Here is a 15,593-nt window from a genome sequence, read left to right on the forward strand (position 1 = left end):
TTGGTCACCTTGGTGAGACCACCGCCATTATTGGTCCTTTCTTTGAAACTTTTTTTTTTTGTTTTTAGTCTTGTTTTAATCAATCAAACTTTAATCGTTAACTTTATTGTTTATCACTCACATTGCTTCAATTGCTTATGTAGTGCTCTTTTTCTAGTTTTCATTACACAAAGAGGTAAATATTTATCCATTACATGAATGGAAGAATACGTGCTCAATTTGTGTTGTATTTATGTGGCTATACAGTAGGTCTCCGTTTCAATTGTGTATTTTGCTCTGTTAACTTTTAGTTCTGTCACTAGCAAAATATACTTTGTTCTTTAATAATAAGTAAAAAAAAAATTGCTTTCTATATACGTGAAATAGTTTCAAACTAGTGTAATTTATTTAATTTTTACCAAATCTATCTATCTATCTATCTATCTATCTATCTATCTATCTATCTATCTATCTATCTATCTATCTATCTATCAAGTAGTATTAAACAACTTCAATAATGATCAGTAATTTGACCAGTGTAAGTCCCGCTCCACCGTACATTTCCTGTAACCCGTCATGATGTCGCCTATTTAGCTGAAGTCCAACCCTCTGTCTGTTCCTGCTGTGTGTGGTTTGATAGGCAGCGGGCACTTTGGCTGTCGTCTGAATGGAAGTGGGCAGCCATCTTGGGTGTAGTTGGAGAGGAGCGGCCATCTTAGTCGTAGTCTCAAAAGAGCTGGGCAGCTTTGGAAGCCGAGGACAACTTTGAGCCTGTGAGGATGAAAGGTAAGTCATCTATGGAGCAGAGCAGACATCCTAGTCCTAGGTGACCACAGTGTGGAGGTTGTGTAGAAAATGTCAAGTGAAAAGATGTGTGGGAATGGATGAGTAGACGACACACCTATACAGTGGGCACAAACCAGCAGGGTGGAGGTTCAAGAGAAACAGAACAATTTTATCAACAGTTGATGACCAGTGGCCAGCAGATTTGTTAGAGATGTCTTATTACTCAGAATTCAATGATGGATATCAATGTATCCTCATGTGTATCGATGTGCTCTCAAAATATGCTTGGCCTGTGTAAGTAAAAGGCCAAGACAAGGAAAAGAAGTTTCTTGGGGTGTTAGTTTGATTTTGAGACAGGGTGGAGTTCCTAAGAAACTACAGACAGACCAAGGCAGAGAAATTCATAACACACCGGTGTAAAAACTACTAAAACAGAACAGTATTTAACTTTTTGCCTGAACAGTGATGTAAGAGTACAGTGGTGTGAAAAACTATTTGCCCCCTTCCTGATTTCTTATTCTTTTGCATGTTTGTCACACAAAATGTTTCTGATCATCAAACACATTTAACCATTAGTCAAATATAACACAAGTAAACACAAAATGCAGTTTTTAAATGATGGTTTTTATTATTTAGGGAGAAAAAAAATCCAAACCTACATGGCCCTGTGTGAAAAAGTAATTGCCCCCTTGTTAAAAAATAACCTAACTGTGGTGTATCACACCTGAGTTCAATTTCCGTAGCCACCCCCAGGCCTGATTACTGCCACACCTGTTTCAATCAAGAAATCACTTAAATAGGAGCTGCCTGACACAGAGAAGTAGACCAAAAGCACCTCAAAAGCTAGACATCATGCCAAGATCCAAAGAAATTCAGGAACAAATGAGAACAGAAGTAATTGAGATCTATCAGTCTGGTAAAGGTTATAAAGCCATTTCTAAAGCTTTGGGACTCCAGCGAACCACAGTGAGAGCCATTATCCACAAATGGCAAAAACATGGAACAGTGGTGAACCTTCCCAGGAGTGGCCGGCCGACCAAAATTACCCCAAGAGCGCAGAGACGACTCATCCGAGAGGTCACAAAAGACCCCAGGACAACGTCTAAAGAACTGCAGGCCTCACTTGCCTCAATTAAGGTCAGTGTTCACGACTCCACCATAAGAAAGAGACTGGGCAAAAACGGCCTGCATAGCAGATTTCCAAGACGCAAACCACTGTTAAGCAAAAAGAACATTAGGGCTTGTCTCAATTTTGCTAAGAAACATCTCAATGATTGCCAAGACTTTTGGGAAAATACCTTGTGGACTGATGAGACAAAAGTTGAACTGTCTGGAAGGCAAATGTCCCGTTACATCTGGCGTAAAAGGAACACAGCATTTCAGAAAAAGAACATCATACCAACAGTAAAATATGGTGGTGGTAGTGTGATGGTCTGGGGTTGTTTTGCTGCTTCAGGACTTGGAAGGCTTGCTGTGATAGATGGAACCATGAATTCTACTGTCTACCAAAAAATCCTGAAGGAGAATGTCCGGCCATCTGTTCGTCAACTCAAGCTGAAGCGATCTTGGGTGCTGCAACAGAACAATGACCCAAAACACACCAGCAAATCCACCTCTGAATGGCTGAAGAAAAACAAAATGAAGACTTTGGGTGGCCTAGTCAAAGTCCTGACCTGAATCCAATTGAGATGCTATGGCATGACCTTAAAAAGGCGGTTCATGCTAGAAAACCCTCAAATAAAGCTGAATTACAACAATTCTGCAAAGACGAGTGGGCCAAAATTCCTCCAGAGCGCTATAAAAGACTCATTGCAAGTTATCGCAAACGCTTGATTGCAGTTATTGCTGCTAAGGGTGGCCCAACCAGTTATTAGGTTCAGGGGAAATTACTTTTTCACACAGGGCCATGTAGGTTTGGATTTTTTTTCTCCCTAAGTAATAAAAACCATCATTTAAAAACTGCATTTTGTGCTTACTTGTGTTATATCTGACTAATGGTTAAATGTGTTTGATGATCAGAAACATTTTGTGTGAGAAACATGCAAAGGAATAAGAAATCAGGAAGGGGGCAAATAGTTTTTCACACCACTGTATGTATAGTCGAATGATTCAATAGAACCTTAAAGTCCAAAAAGTGGAAATATTTTACATATGCAAATCCTTTGAGGTATATAGACGTCCTATCAGACTTTCTGCAGTTTTGATAGCACACTTAAAACAAGACCTGCAGATGTTACTCCAGAAAATGCTCTGAGCGTCTATGGTGTGTCTGACCAAAGAAAACCCACTCTGTGCACTTTGAAAATCAGTGATCATGTCAGAGAATCACAATTAAAAGGTGTATTCGAATAAGGTTATGAGCAGACATTTACAGAGTAAATATTTATTATTGTTGGCACCTATAAATGACACAAGCCTGTACATAAACTAAAAGATTATACAGGTGATGAAATCCAAGGGACATTTTATTAGGAAGAGTTGCAATAAATAAACCCCAATGCTAACAAAGTGTAGTGCAGTATGTATAAGTGTACTCTGTCACAAATCTGTCTTATAAATCTGCTTCTTTCTGTTCACATGCACAGCTGACACAGAGCCAGATTAAGCACAGAGGTTCAGCACATAGAACTGCTAGACAAGCCGAGTGACATAAGACAGACTGGCACAACTAGACAGCGTGCAGATGCTGTGTACTATTTCTATCTGTTCAAGCCAGCATTGAACTTTATCCTTGTGTGAGCTCCACTGACGTGTTTGGAATTGCATGTTCACCTAAGGAGGCCCTGCATGTGAAGAAAGAGTATAAAGTCTTGGAACATTGCCTGGCACACCTGTGAAGCTGACGGACGGATAGGAGATATCGGCATCTGATCCTGAAAATGCTTCAACTGCACCAACAATGTTGACGGACTCTACATCTCGGGCCCCGACTCCTGGACTGGGTTCTGTCATTTGATACCCTCGTCTGTTATGCAGCGTAAGCTGACATTAAACAAAGCTAAGTTATTTCTCCTATGTGATTTCTTACCGCCGTATCACTAAGGGAGGTGTAACACCTTTTTATATTATATCTGTATAAACTGCTCAAAAAATTAAAGGAACACTTTGAAAACAGATCAGATCTCAATGGGAAAAAGATCCTGCTGGCTATCTGTACTGCAATGGACTGACGTGGTGATGAGTGAGGAATTAAAGGAAAAAATGATACGGTGGCAGGCAGGTGAGTCCATTTGGCCGAAATTTCATTGCAGCAACTCCAAATCATACTCAGTAGTTTGTATGGCCCTCATGTGCTTGTATGCATGCCTGACAATGGTGTGGGGGGGGCATGCTCTTAATGAGGCGACAGATGATGTCCTGGGGGATCTCCTCCCAGATTTGGACCACGGCATCACTGAGCTTCTGGACAGGCTGAGACTTCGGACAGACCCAAACAAAGTGTCCCACCTAGAGGTGCTCTATTGGATTGAGGTCAGGTAAGTGAGCAGGGGCGGGGGGGCAGTCAATGGGATCAATTCCTTCATCATCTCGCCACATAAGACCAGGCATTGTCATGCCCCAGGAGGAACCCAGGAGCCACTGCACCAGCATAGGGTCTGACAATGGGTCCAAGGATTTTATCCCAGATACCTAATGCTGTTGTCTAGCCTGTAGAGGTCTGTGCATCCCTCCATGGATATGCCTCTCCAGACCATCACTGACCCCCAACCAAACCAGTCATGCTGAACCATGTCACAGGAAGCATAACATTTTCCATGGCTTCTTCAGACCCTTTCACATCTGTCACATGTGCTCAGGGTGAACCTGCTCTCATCTGTGAAAAGCACAGGGTGCCTGCCAGTGGTGCACCTGCCAATTCTGGTATTCTATGGCAAATGCCAATCGAGCTCCACGGTGCCCACTAGAGGATGTCACGCCCTCAGGCCACCCTCATGAAGTCTGTTTATGATTGTTGGCTTAGAGACATTCACACCAGTGGCCTGCCTGCTGGAGGTCATTTTGTAGGATCTGGCAGTGCCCATCCTATTCCTACTTGCCCAAAGGAGCAGATACCGGTGGGTCCTGTTGATGAGTTAAGGACCTTCTACAAGGGGCCCTGTCCAGCTCTCCTAGAGGAACTGCCTGTCTGTCTCCGGGAATCTCCTCCATGCCCTTGAGACTGTACTGAGGATACACAGCAAACCTTCTGGTAATGACACGTATTGATGTGCCTGCCATCCAGTAGAAGCTTTACTACCTGTGCCAGCTCTGTATGGTCCAGGTATCGCCTCATGCTACCAGTAGTGACACTGACCATAGACAAATGTAAAATGAGTGACAAAACAGATGAAGATTGAAAAATGTCAGTGGCCTCCATCTATTAAACCATTCATTCCTATTTTGGGGATTGTCTCATTGTTGCCCCTCTAGTGCACCAAAGCAGTTGAAAATGATGAACAAGCTCCTCTGCTACTTAACTGAGCAGATCAATAGCCCAGATGTTTCATTCACTTGATGCAATATTCGAATTATAAAGTGTAACTCATTTTTTTGAGCACTATAGTTTCGGTTTAAGTAACATTATGGAAGAACTCATTGCCAGGGAGCTAGAGCCCAATGCTACACACAACTGGCATAATTGGCAGGATTGGGGCTAAATTACTGACTTACTAACCACATAATATTTATAATGTATTGCATATTTAAAAAATGCACTTCTGATAGTGTCAGCACGGAGGGTCTCGTCAGGTACTGAGGATACAATGATGGTCACGTGCACAGTCATGGACTTCTATGGCCGAGTTATTTAATACATATACTGCTCTGATAGCCTGGCCCGAACTGGAAAGGGACATTAATCCCGTGAAAGTGTAATAGGCGGTCTTGAAATTTGGGTTAGAGCGCAAGGACAAGAAGGAACAGATACCTGCCAGTGAATTGGGTGACTTCTGTTAACTGCATTATGCGAGCTGGACTTAAAAGTCCAAAGTATGGTTACAGAATGTGGGGAACTTAAACAGGAAATGGAAAACTTTCAAGAGAAACAAATTATCACTCGAGAGTGCATGGAAAATGTCACGTTCTGTGTGGACGAGTGGGAGAATAAATGCATTGCTTTAGCAGTACGCTTAGTGCAGGATAAAAGATGAAGACAAGAGTTGAAACACCTCGCTTCATCTGTAAAAGTATGAGCCATAATGCAAGATGATTGGAATCCAGAAACATGGGATGGAGCTGTTTATACTGTAACTCTGATAGTGAAGATGATGTCTGAAGGAAAAAGATGAAACTGAGCCAGACGCGATAAATTGTATGCCGAGGATTGGCTGTAAATAATGACAAAGTCCAAGGACCTGCACGAGAAGTGAATTTTTTGAGCATGATGTGGGTTGGACCAGAGTAACGAGTGCCCCAAAAAGTCATTGACTATTTGTATAAGTTACAGGCATCAACTAAAAAAAATGAAACTAAATCGTTTGTGGGACTAATGGGTTTTTGGAGAGCATTTGTGTCACATTTAGGACTGATTTTAAGACCAATGTATGATGTTGTAAAGAAAATGGCACCGTTTGAATGGACAGAAACACAAAAAGCTGCTGTTAAGGCAGCTAAAGAAGCCTCAGTCCAACACCAAGGGCTGGGACCTTTAAAACCTAATTTGCCTTTTGAACTTGAGGCCACAGAGCAGAACAATATTGCTATGTGGAGTTTGTGGCAAAAGCCCGGCAGTAAAAGAGGTCCCATAGGCCTTTGGAGCCAACAGACCCCTTGAAAAGCAGCTTCTTACCGCACACTGGGCCCTTTTGACACACAGAGAGACAGACTGGTCCTGCTCTGCTAAAGTTGCACACTAACTTGTCTATAACTGGGTGGGTTAGAGACAATGGCCTGGGAGCGAGAGCATGCATTGCCTAAAATCAGTCTCTAGTCAGAGGGCACTTTGAAGGGAAAAAAAGCAGTGCATTACAAGGGGCCGTGGTGGGAGCTCTGATATATGAGGGTCCAGATGACACACCACCGGTTCTGCCTATGGAGGAGTCGTTATTTAAAGAAGCACCAGCATGTGATCAATTGACACGGGGGCAGCAAGAGAACAGCTGGTTCACAGATGGGTCAGTGACTGTGGAAGGGGGACAAAGACTTTGGAGAGCAGTAGCTTATCAGCCCCACACTGAGACCTTCCTTCAGGGAAATCAAGCCAACGGGCTGAACGTATTGCTGTAGCTATGGCCTTGACAGATCATCAACGCTTCCCCATTTTTGGCAGTTTTTCAAGGACTAACAGTTTGGATAACAATGTGGAGGAGGACTGCTTGGACTATTCATGGGAGAGAATTATGGGGTGGCAAAGAATTGTGAGAGCAGCTTTGGACAGTGTGCACATAAGGGGAGACCCTTATTGGCCATGTAGCTGTGCATGCCCCAATAGTATCCCTCGAGAGGATTTATAACCAGCTAGCTGATATAATAGCTGCTGTTTCTCAAAATCAAACTGGAAGAGGCCTGTGCAGAGGATGATGAACTGTGCCACAATGCTGAGGTAAATGTAATCAAACTTGAAATAATATCACTAGCAAGGTGGGCTCATGAATCATCAGGACATGTGGGAGCAGAAAAGACATATCAATGGTGTCTTCAGTGATGTACACCAGTCACTAAAGACATTGTCACGTAAATAGTGACCAATTGTACAACATGTACAGACGTGAAACAATGGCCCCGGCAGAAGAAGGCAACTGGCACACTTAGGAGAGGAAGTGGACCAGGGCAGATCTGGCAGGTGGATTACATTGGGCCACCACCACGAGAAAACAAACAGTGTGCCTTACTGCAGTGGATACTTACTCTGGACTCTTACACGTTTATCCATCAATGAAAGCCGACCAAAGAGTGTAGAAGGAAAATTTTTTATTAGCATAAGAGAACAGCAAAATTAACATATAGAGCCATAAAAAGTAATTAAAAGCATCTAAAACATTAGATTAAGCATAAATTAGAATGTTAAGCAAATAGTTAACTAAAAATCAGTTATACTGCATTTTTTTTATAGGCTTACATTAAAATTTCCAAAGTAAAGAAAAGAACAGCTAATTGATACACCGAGACCAGTTTTGGACAGGATAAGAGTTTGAGAACACCTGTGATTCAAGGCTAGGAAGAGATAACATAGAGAAGAGGCCTCTAAGAGCAGCTGGATTGATGAATCAGCAGAAAAGCTTTTACTATAGGCAGGGTCACGCTGACCTAATGCACGAAGAGAAAATCTTAGTAAATGCAGGAATTAGCAAAAATATTATAAGAATATATTAGCAATTAACTTTAGTGTAAAAATCAAGCATGCCAAGCAATGATCCAATGAAAGCACACACTATACTTCTTTTCCCATGGAAACTCAAAGTCTGGTTAGACAGGAGTAAAAGAGGAGGTAAGCAAACAAGCTCATTAGAGCAAGGTCAGAAAAGATTTTGTTAGAAGAAATTTTTATAAAAACTTCAATGGCTGTAATGATCGGCGCTCAATCACATTCGGCCGAATTGGGTTGAGTCCGTGTTGTTGATTAATTGCAATAAAGCCTTAAAACTCTGTCTGTCTATCTCGAGTCCTAATAGCCTTTATTTTTAGGTAAAAAGCCTTCTGATGATGAATTTTTCGCCACGACAGATTGGTGACCCCTCCGTGAGGAAATAATAGGTCAGCTGCGTGAATCCAGCAGCAGGGGCGAGGCTCTACGAAACGGGCACAGTTGGTGGCCACCTGGAAGGTAAGCGATATTTTCGCTAAACTAATTTGTGTGAAGTTTCAGAGAGCATCCACCCCTCCAACGGAGACAAGCAGCATTTGGCCTTTCTAAAACGAACAGGTAGGAATAAAGGATGGGCAGACAGACTTAAATAGAATTTGTGGAGACTGTATGCTCATGTGTGTGTATGAATGAGAGTGCAGTAAAGTAATGAGAATTTGAGTTTTTTGGTATTTAATAGAGAACGCCCTGATCTGGGGGACAGGGGACTGCACGGTTCAGAATATAGCTCCCTCCGGTCCGGGGAACGGAGGCCTGCATTGTAACGGGTGGTGTTGAAATCCTATCAAATACGAGGGTTGCCCTAGTAACGGTGAACCGAGAGTATACTAAAGTTGCTGTAACGACGGCTTTCCGAGTATAGATAGGTGTGGAATTCCTGAGCTGGCATCTCTTACTGTGGCTGTATGTTCTCCAGTGAGACGGGCGAGATGTCGTACAATTCTGCTCGTCTCGAGAGGGAGCCAATCTTTAGGAAACGCTGAGAGCAGTTCCTTCTGATTGTGCCAAAGTAAAGGAGTTCATTCAGGTGCGCTTGGAGACCCATCGTTACTGCCCTGAATTAGAGAAGGGGATTGGCTAACGTATAGGCAGAAATTCCTGTTCGGATAAACGCTTTCAAGTTCGTATAGAGAGCTGGTGAAAGGGATCCGTGTCAACAGGTGGAGTGAGTGTGCTAGTGCAAGGGGCAGATAAGGGAATTAGAACTTTAGTTCATTTTATGATTTCTCTTTTGGGTAGGTAGGGAAGCACACAAGTACTATGTACTCAAGTGCTGTGTGAATGGAGCGCTTTAAAAAAGCGTCGCGGCAATCGTTGAAGCACATAAAGGTGCGCAGAATGCTTGGAGCGCTTTATAAAAGCGACGCGGTGAGTGAAGCACACAGGTGCAGATTGGAGAAGAATGAATGGTACAAGAGGTACAAAAACTATTTCAGGGCAAAACAGGGCATTAGAGATTAGTACACTAGGTGCTAAAAAGGGTGATTGAGTATGAATGTGGGTTTTTAGGGTGTAACTTTTTGTTACTTTTACTTTTTATAGAAAACACCTGCGTGTGAAATAACTAAAAATAAATTTCGCCTGGTGGGAGGAGCAGTAGAGCAGGAGAAAGGGCTATTATTCAGAATTATAATTGTGACTTTATACACTGTTTATAGAAGCGTATAGAGAAAATATTATTGCGGAAGATATAAGTTGTGAAATAAAGAAGACACAATAGGATCGAACATTTTTACAACGTGTGTTCGAAGGAGAATAAAAGAACAGTGCTATAAATAGATAAATATATACGTAAGAGTGGAGGAGAAATAAAAATATTGCAGATTATTGAGGAGAAACAAGAAAAATAGTAGGAGCTGTAGATCGAATTACAGGAACAGTCCCGTGCAAATACTGGAAGGTTGACACCCAGGAGAAGGATAGTACAAGATTTATTACTGTGGTTGTAAGTGGTGGAAAAGTTAGGCAGCAAAATCTTTGCAACAAGAAAGGTCCTGTGTGAAATCAAACCTAATTTAAATAGGAAATCAAAATTAAGATTGGCGATAGGAAACCCACGGCTACAGGGAGTTAAAATGAGTGCGAGCGAGTTGCCCGTGGATATATTGGGGCGTAACGACCCCCTCCACAAAGATCTTATTGAAAAATCATCTCAAAAATGGCATAAGAGAACAAAAAGTTTTCAAAACCGCTGGTTCCGAAAAGGTTCATTTAACATGGAACTGTGCAAAGAAATGATAGAGCACATAAAAAAATCATAAAATAGAGGATGTTAGCAAACAAAGAGAAAATAAGAGGAGAGACGAACTGAACATAATGCGAATGTTTATGGGGGAAGCAATGAAAAGAAACACATTAGAAGGAGTGAGTTGGTGCTTTGGGAACGGAGAGATAGGGGGTGGAATCTCATTGACACTACATTTAGGTGTGTCATATGTGTTTCCCCTGATAGAAGGAAAAGGAAAATTTAAAGTACAAATAACGGTGACAAATAAGGGGGAAGAATTAGGAGAAAAGAAAGAAACGGGGCAGGAAGAGCATTTGAGTATAGGGGATGAAACTGATTTTGTGACCAAATTAGAAATAACAATGAAAAACAGTAATTAGGATTGAACCATTAAATAGCAAAAGCAGTTAGGTGAAGTATAGCCAGACATATATATATATATATATATATATATATATATATATATATATATATATATATATATATATATATATATATATATATATATATATATATATATATATATATATATATATATATATATATATATATATATATTAATTGCCCCTCCCTCGAATAAGGAATGAATGATTGTGTGAGTGACTGCATAAGCTCCGTTATTTCTTAGTGGTAGTAAGATAAGCCACAAGATCGGAGACAAGTGTGAATGCGAGCGAGCTCCGGACCCAAATAGTGGGTACCGGGAGACACAATAAAGTAATCAAGCACATAACGAGTGTGAGTGAGATTTTATAATCAAGCACTTTTTAACATAAAGATACATTGAGAGATTTTTCATCAAGGCGGTATCACTGTTAGGAGGTACAGCAAATAAATATATGAAAGCCAAATTAGTGAGTTAAGAGGAAATAAATTAAAGATCAGAGAGAGTATATTACAAAAATATATCCAGAAAAACATTAACGTAGTTCAAGTGATATAATTTCTTAAAAATAAATTTAATACCATGATTTAAGTACTTTTAGTTGGCATGGGTTTCCTTCCTTGCAGCAGTAGGATTTCGTAAAATTATCAAGAAAGCGTAATTAACGTAAGTATAGAAAATTAGAAGAAGTGCAAGCATTGGTAAATTAGAAAAGTACTATAATAAGAATTCGGATATTAAAATGTGAAGTTTTGAAAAGGTTAACTTGATTCAAATAGTTGTGCTTCATGTTGCTCCCTGTTAAAAACAATTCAAGTCGTTTTTATAGTCTGATAAATAAAACAGCCTTCAGAAAAATGTAGGAGGATAGCACCAAAAAGAAAAATTAAGCGATAGAAAAATGTTTGAGTATATATATATTTGTGGAAGAAAATAATAATAATAATAATAATAATAATAATAACAAGCGTTGAGAAGAATATCATGCGCGAAAAAAGAAAAGTGCACTGTATTTAACTTCAAAGGTACCTGGCGCTCGCTAATGTCTGTGTATGTGAATATGTCTGTGCTGAACTTATTCAATGTGTGTGCCTGTATACTATGTGTATGCCTGAGCATTAATTGTTCTCTCTGTGTGTGTAAATATGTTTGTGCTAAAAATGTGTGAGCGTGCCTGTTATTTGTTCTGTGGGTGCGTGCGTGTGTTTGGGAGTAAGAAAGCAAAAACATGGAGACTTCTGGGTAATGTAGTTCAATTATGATTTGCTGAAACTGCCGTGTGCATCTAAAATTCCAGAGCTCTGAGTAAATATGGGTTAAAATAAATGTGAGTGTTTGTAACATTTGATAAAATGAAAAATGCATTCACTTTTAATAATAAATAATGTTTATAAAATATGCGAGGCATCTTTCCTTCGGACCCTGATCAAGTCTTAAGGAAAAGTGCACTTTTGATAACTATAACATTCAAGGGAAACAATGTCTTTCAATTTCCTTCTGTCCTCTTCTTTTTCTTGTGATGTGTGTATGTGAAATTGTGCATTATGGGGATTATTACAGTGGAGTGTGTGGTGGCGCAGTGGTTAGCACTTATGCTAAGATTCGAGTTTATTTGTGATTTGTGTTGAAGTTTACATGTTATTTGTTTTGAGTTAATATTCTCAATGACAGTTTAGTCTTTTTGATGGGAGTGCCGTCTTGCTGTGGTATCGAACTGTGTGATTTCTTGATAGTTGGATTTGTCCTAATTGTCGCAGGAATGGATCGCCACGGAAGCAATTCCTCGTTGTCGCTGAGTCATTCCGCCAATAGAGTCTCCTTGATCTAGAAACCAGCGCCGTTTCGAGCTGAGTAGGATCGTGTTATGTTTCCTAGGGTTAACACCAGCTAACGTCATGAGAGGCTGTTTTATATTCGTTTGTCCTGATTGGTAATGTTAAGTGAGAATGGAACTTTCTCTTCTTCAGAATTCATTTTCTCTTTCTGATTCCTTTGCTGCATTGTTTCCAAATATAGTGTGTAACAATAAATAATAAGTAATAATAAGTAACAAAACTGGGGCAAGGTTGAGTGTGATACAATAGTTTTGGTGATTTTATGTATGTTATATAGTGAATTAAAGGGATCCCTATGTGTGTATGTTAAATAAGTTTCAGTGTGTTTAAAAGTATGTGTAAAAATATGTGGTGTTGTTTGCAAGGATGAAATAATTGATATTAATGTGTGTGAGAATGTGAATGTAAATGTTGAAATTAAAAGAGCTCTTAATTCTAAATTAAAAAGATATGAACAGGTGGTGTAAAAGTCTCCAGATTAGGCATATTATATGAGTACCCCTTTCATTTGAGTACTGGCCAGACTCTGATAGAAGGGAAGATTTGAATTAATAGGAGTAAATTTCAATTGAAGGAGACATTCTTTAAAATAGTAAATAAAGCTGAAGAAAAACAGTGGCTTCCAGTCCAGGTAGTGTTCCATGCTAAAATATGCTAAAAAAGAGGGAATAAGGGGGGTTAACTAAGAGAAAACCAGACTGTGCTCTTTGGAGTCAAATTCTGAAAAACATGTAATAAACATCTGAAAGATAATAGTTAAAGAATGTGTAAGATCAAGTGACTTTAGCAGTAGGTTATGAGGACACGAGATCAGTGTATGTAACTGAAGTAGATTTAAAGTATTTTCTTAGTTTGAGATTCTGGGAAAAATGTACCTGATAAAGAAGTTGATTCTTCATTCTAAATATGAGTAGGAATGTGCAAAATTCTTAGAGGGCCTCATAATAAATAAATAAATAAATAAAGGCACATTTTGCATTATAGGGCATTCTGATATATTGATTTCTTTCCTCATTTCCTTTGTGTGTAATATTGACATGTTTGTGTGAAATATAGTGGAATACTGGGATCACAACAAAACTAATGGAAGGTTCACTTTTATATTTTTGATGCATTAATGAAATATTGAATGAGACATTTAATAACAATAATAATTTTAAGATTCTAAAAAACTAAGATCTAAATGTATGTGGTATTTTAATTAAAATAATTAGTAATAAAAAAGAAAGAAATATTATTTGGGATACATGTATAGAAACCTTAAGCTTTTTATAAGGGGTTAGAGATGAAGTCCAAGATTATTTTTGCTGCTAAATAACCTTTGAAATAATTTAAGGGCCTTTGAGTGGGAAGGGATAAAATATTTTACTTCACTGACCTTGTTAATCTTAGATATGGTCCAAATATACTCAAATGTGAACACCTTGTGTAAAAAGAAAAATGTTTTTAGGACTTTGTACATTTGAACAATGCTTTATAATTAGATACATGGGAGAGGAAATATGGAGCCTAATTATTTTTTTATATTTAATGTCAAAAAGGAAAAAGTAATTAAGAATGTACCCGTCCAGATTGTGGATTTCTTTCTTGACTCTACTTGCTATGCTAACTATGAGATGTTCTCTGGAGGTTGCTGGTATACTTGACGATCATATAAGGGAGGGTACAATGAACAGTATGACAAATTTATTATAATTGACTGAAGTCTTCTTGATTTTAACACCAACCTCCACGGAGCATGGCTCTTTAACTAATAAATACTCAACCTTCTCTTTGGTTTTGTTTGTTCTCTATCCCTGGACGTATTTGTCTTCCCTGTAAGGAGCTATAAAATTTGGCTTTTATTATTATATTAATGGGATCAGTTTTAGTTACCCTCTTGCTCCACATCTCCTCTACTTGTAAAAATAAAAACAGCAATATTGACACAAGTGTCAATAAGGGGGGAAGGGTTGGTATAATAAGTATTGGTATAAGTATGTTTAATTTTGTTTAAATTTTACATTTTGAAACCAGTTTAAATTTTGGAACTATTTTTAATTATTATGGAACAAATGCAGATAATTTGAATATTATGTCAATATTATTGGGACCAATTTTTGTAATGATTTATTATTGAGTACATTTCCTTTGTATACATTGATTGACTTTATTTTTATAATGACTTGGGACATGTTTTTAATTGAGTGGAAATTGCAACCGCAGCCAAACTGGAAACAGCTATAAAGGAGGACTTGAACTTTGTGCTTATCAATTTAAACTTTTACTCTGACTGTTTAAAGACAAATTGACTTAGACAAGCACAGACTGGATTGAAATGACCGTTTGTTTCACTGCTAGCAATATTTTTAATAGGGGTACCCCAACGAAACAGATCTGACATCTTATGACATATTATTTTTTGGATCCATAAGTAGCTACCAATGAAGAATTAATATGCTGACTATTTAAATGAGTGTTTTTAAGTCTTTACATCTGCAGGTGAAAGCTGTTTTTCCTAGTGCATCGTAGATGACAGCATTTGAAGTTGAACCAGAGATTGGGCTGTGATAAAGGTCTGCAGATAAACTAATCATCTGACTCCAAGGAGAACCCAGCCATACCAGAGAGGGAATCAAGTCATGAATCAGGCCATCGATCAGCTGACTACTGGACAACGCACTTCGATTCCAGTTCCAGGCATCATGGATACCTGCTGCCAAGAGCTCAACTGTGCTGGTTATGTTTGAGCCCAAAAGATCATCATGGATTCCAAATCATAGATGACATCTGCCCTTTGGTACTTCTAGACGTGGTCCTTTTTACCTGGGATATTGGACCCCAACACCTGCTTTAATCCTTATCAGAGAAGAAAATTTGTCACACTTTTACTCTGCAGGGCTCAATGTTCTTGCTGGAGCCTACTTTGACTGTCCACTTGTTTGACAAATAGCAACATCTTTTAAATTAAAAGTATTTGAACTATAAAGTTATGAAAGCTATAGAAGGGAAAGCTAATTATTTGTAAGCAAAGCAGAATATAGGGACTCCTAAATAATATGTATTTAATGAATGTTTGTATTAATGGGAATACTATATGATTATTATGAATTCATAGTG

This window comes from Polypterus senegalus, chromosome 4 (assembly GCF_016835505.1).
Source record: "Polypterus senegalus isolate Bchr_013 chromosome 4, ASM1683550v1, whole genome shotgun sequence".
NCBI classification, from domain to species: domain Eukaryota; kingdom Metazoa; phylum Chordata; class Cladistia; order Polypteriformes; family Polypteridae; genus Polypterus; species Polypterus senegalus.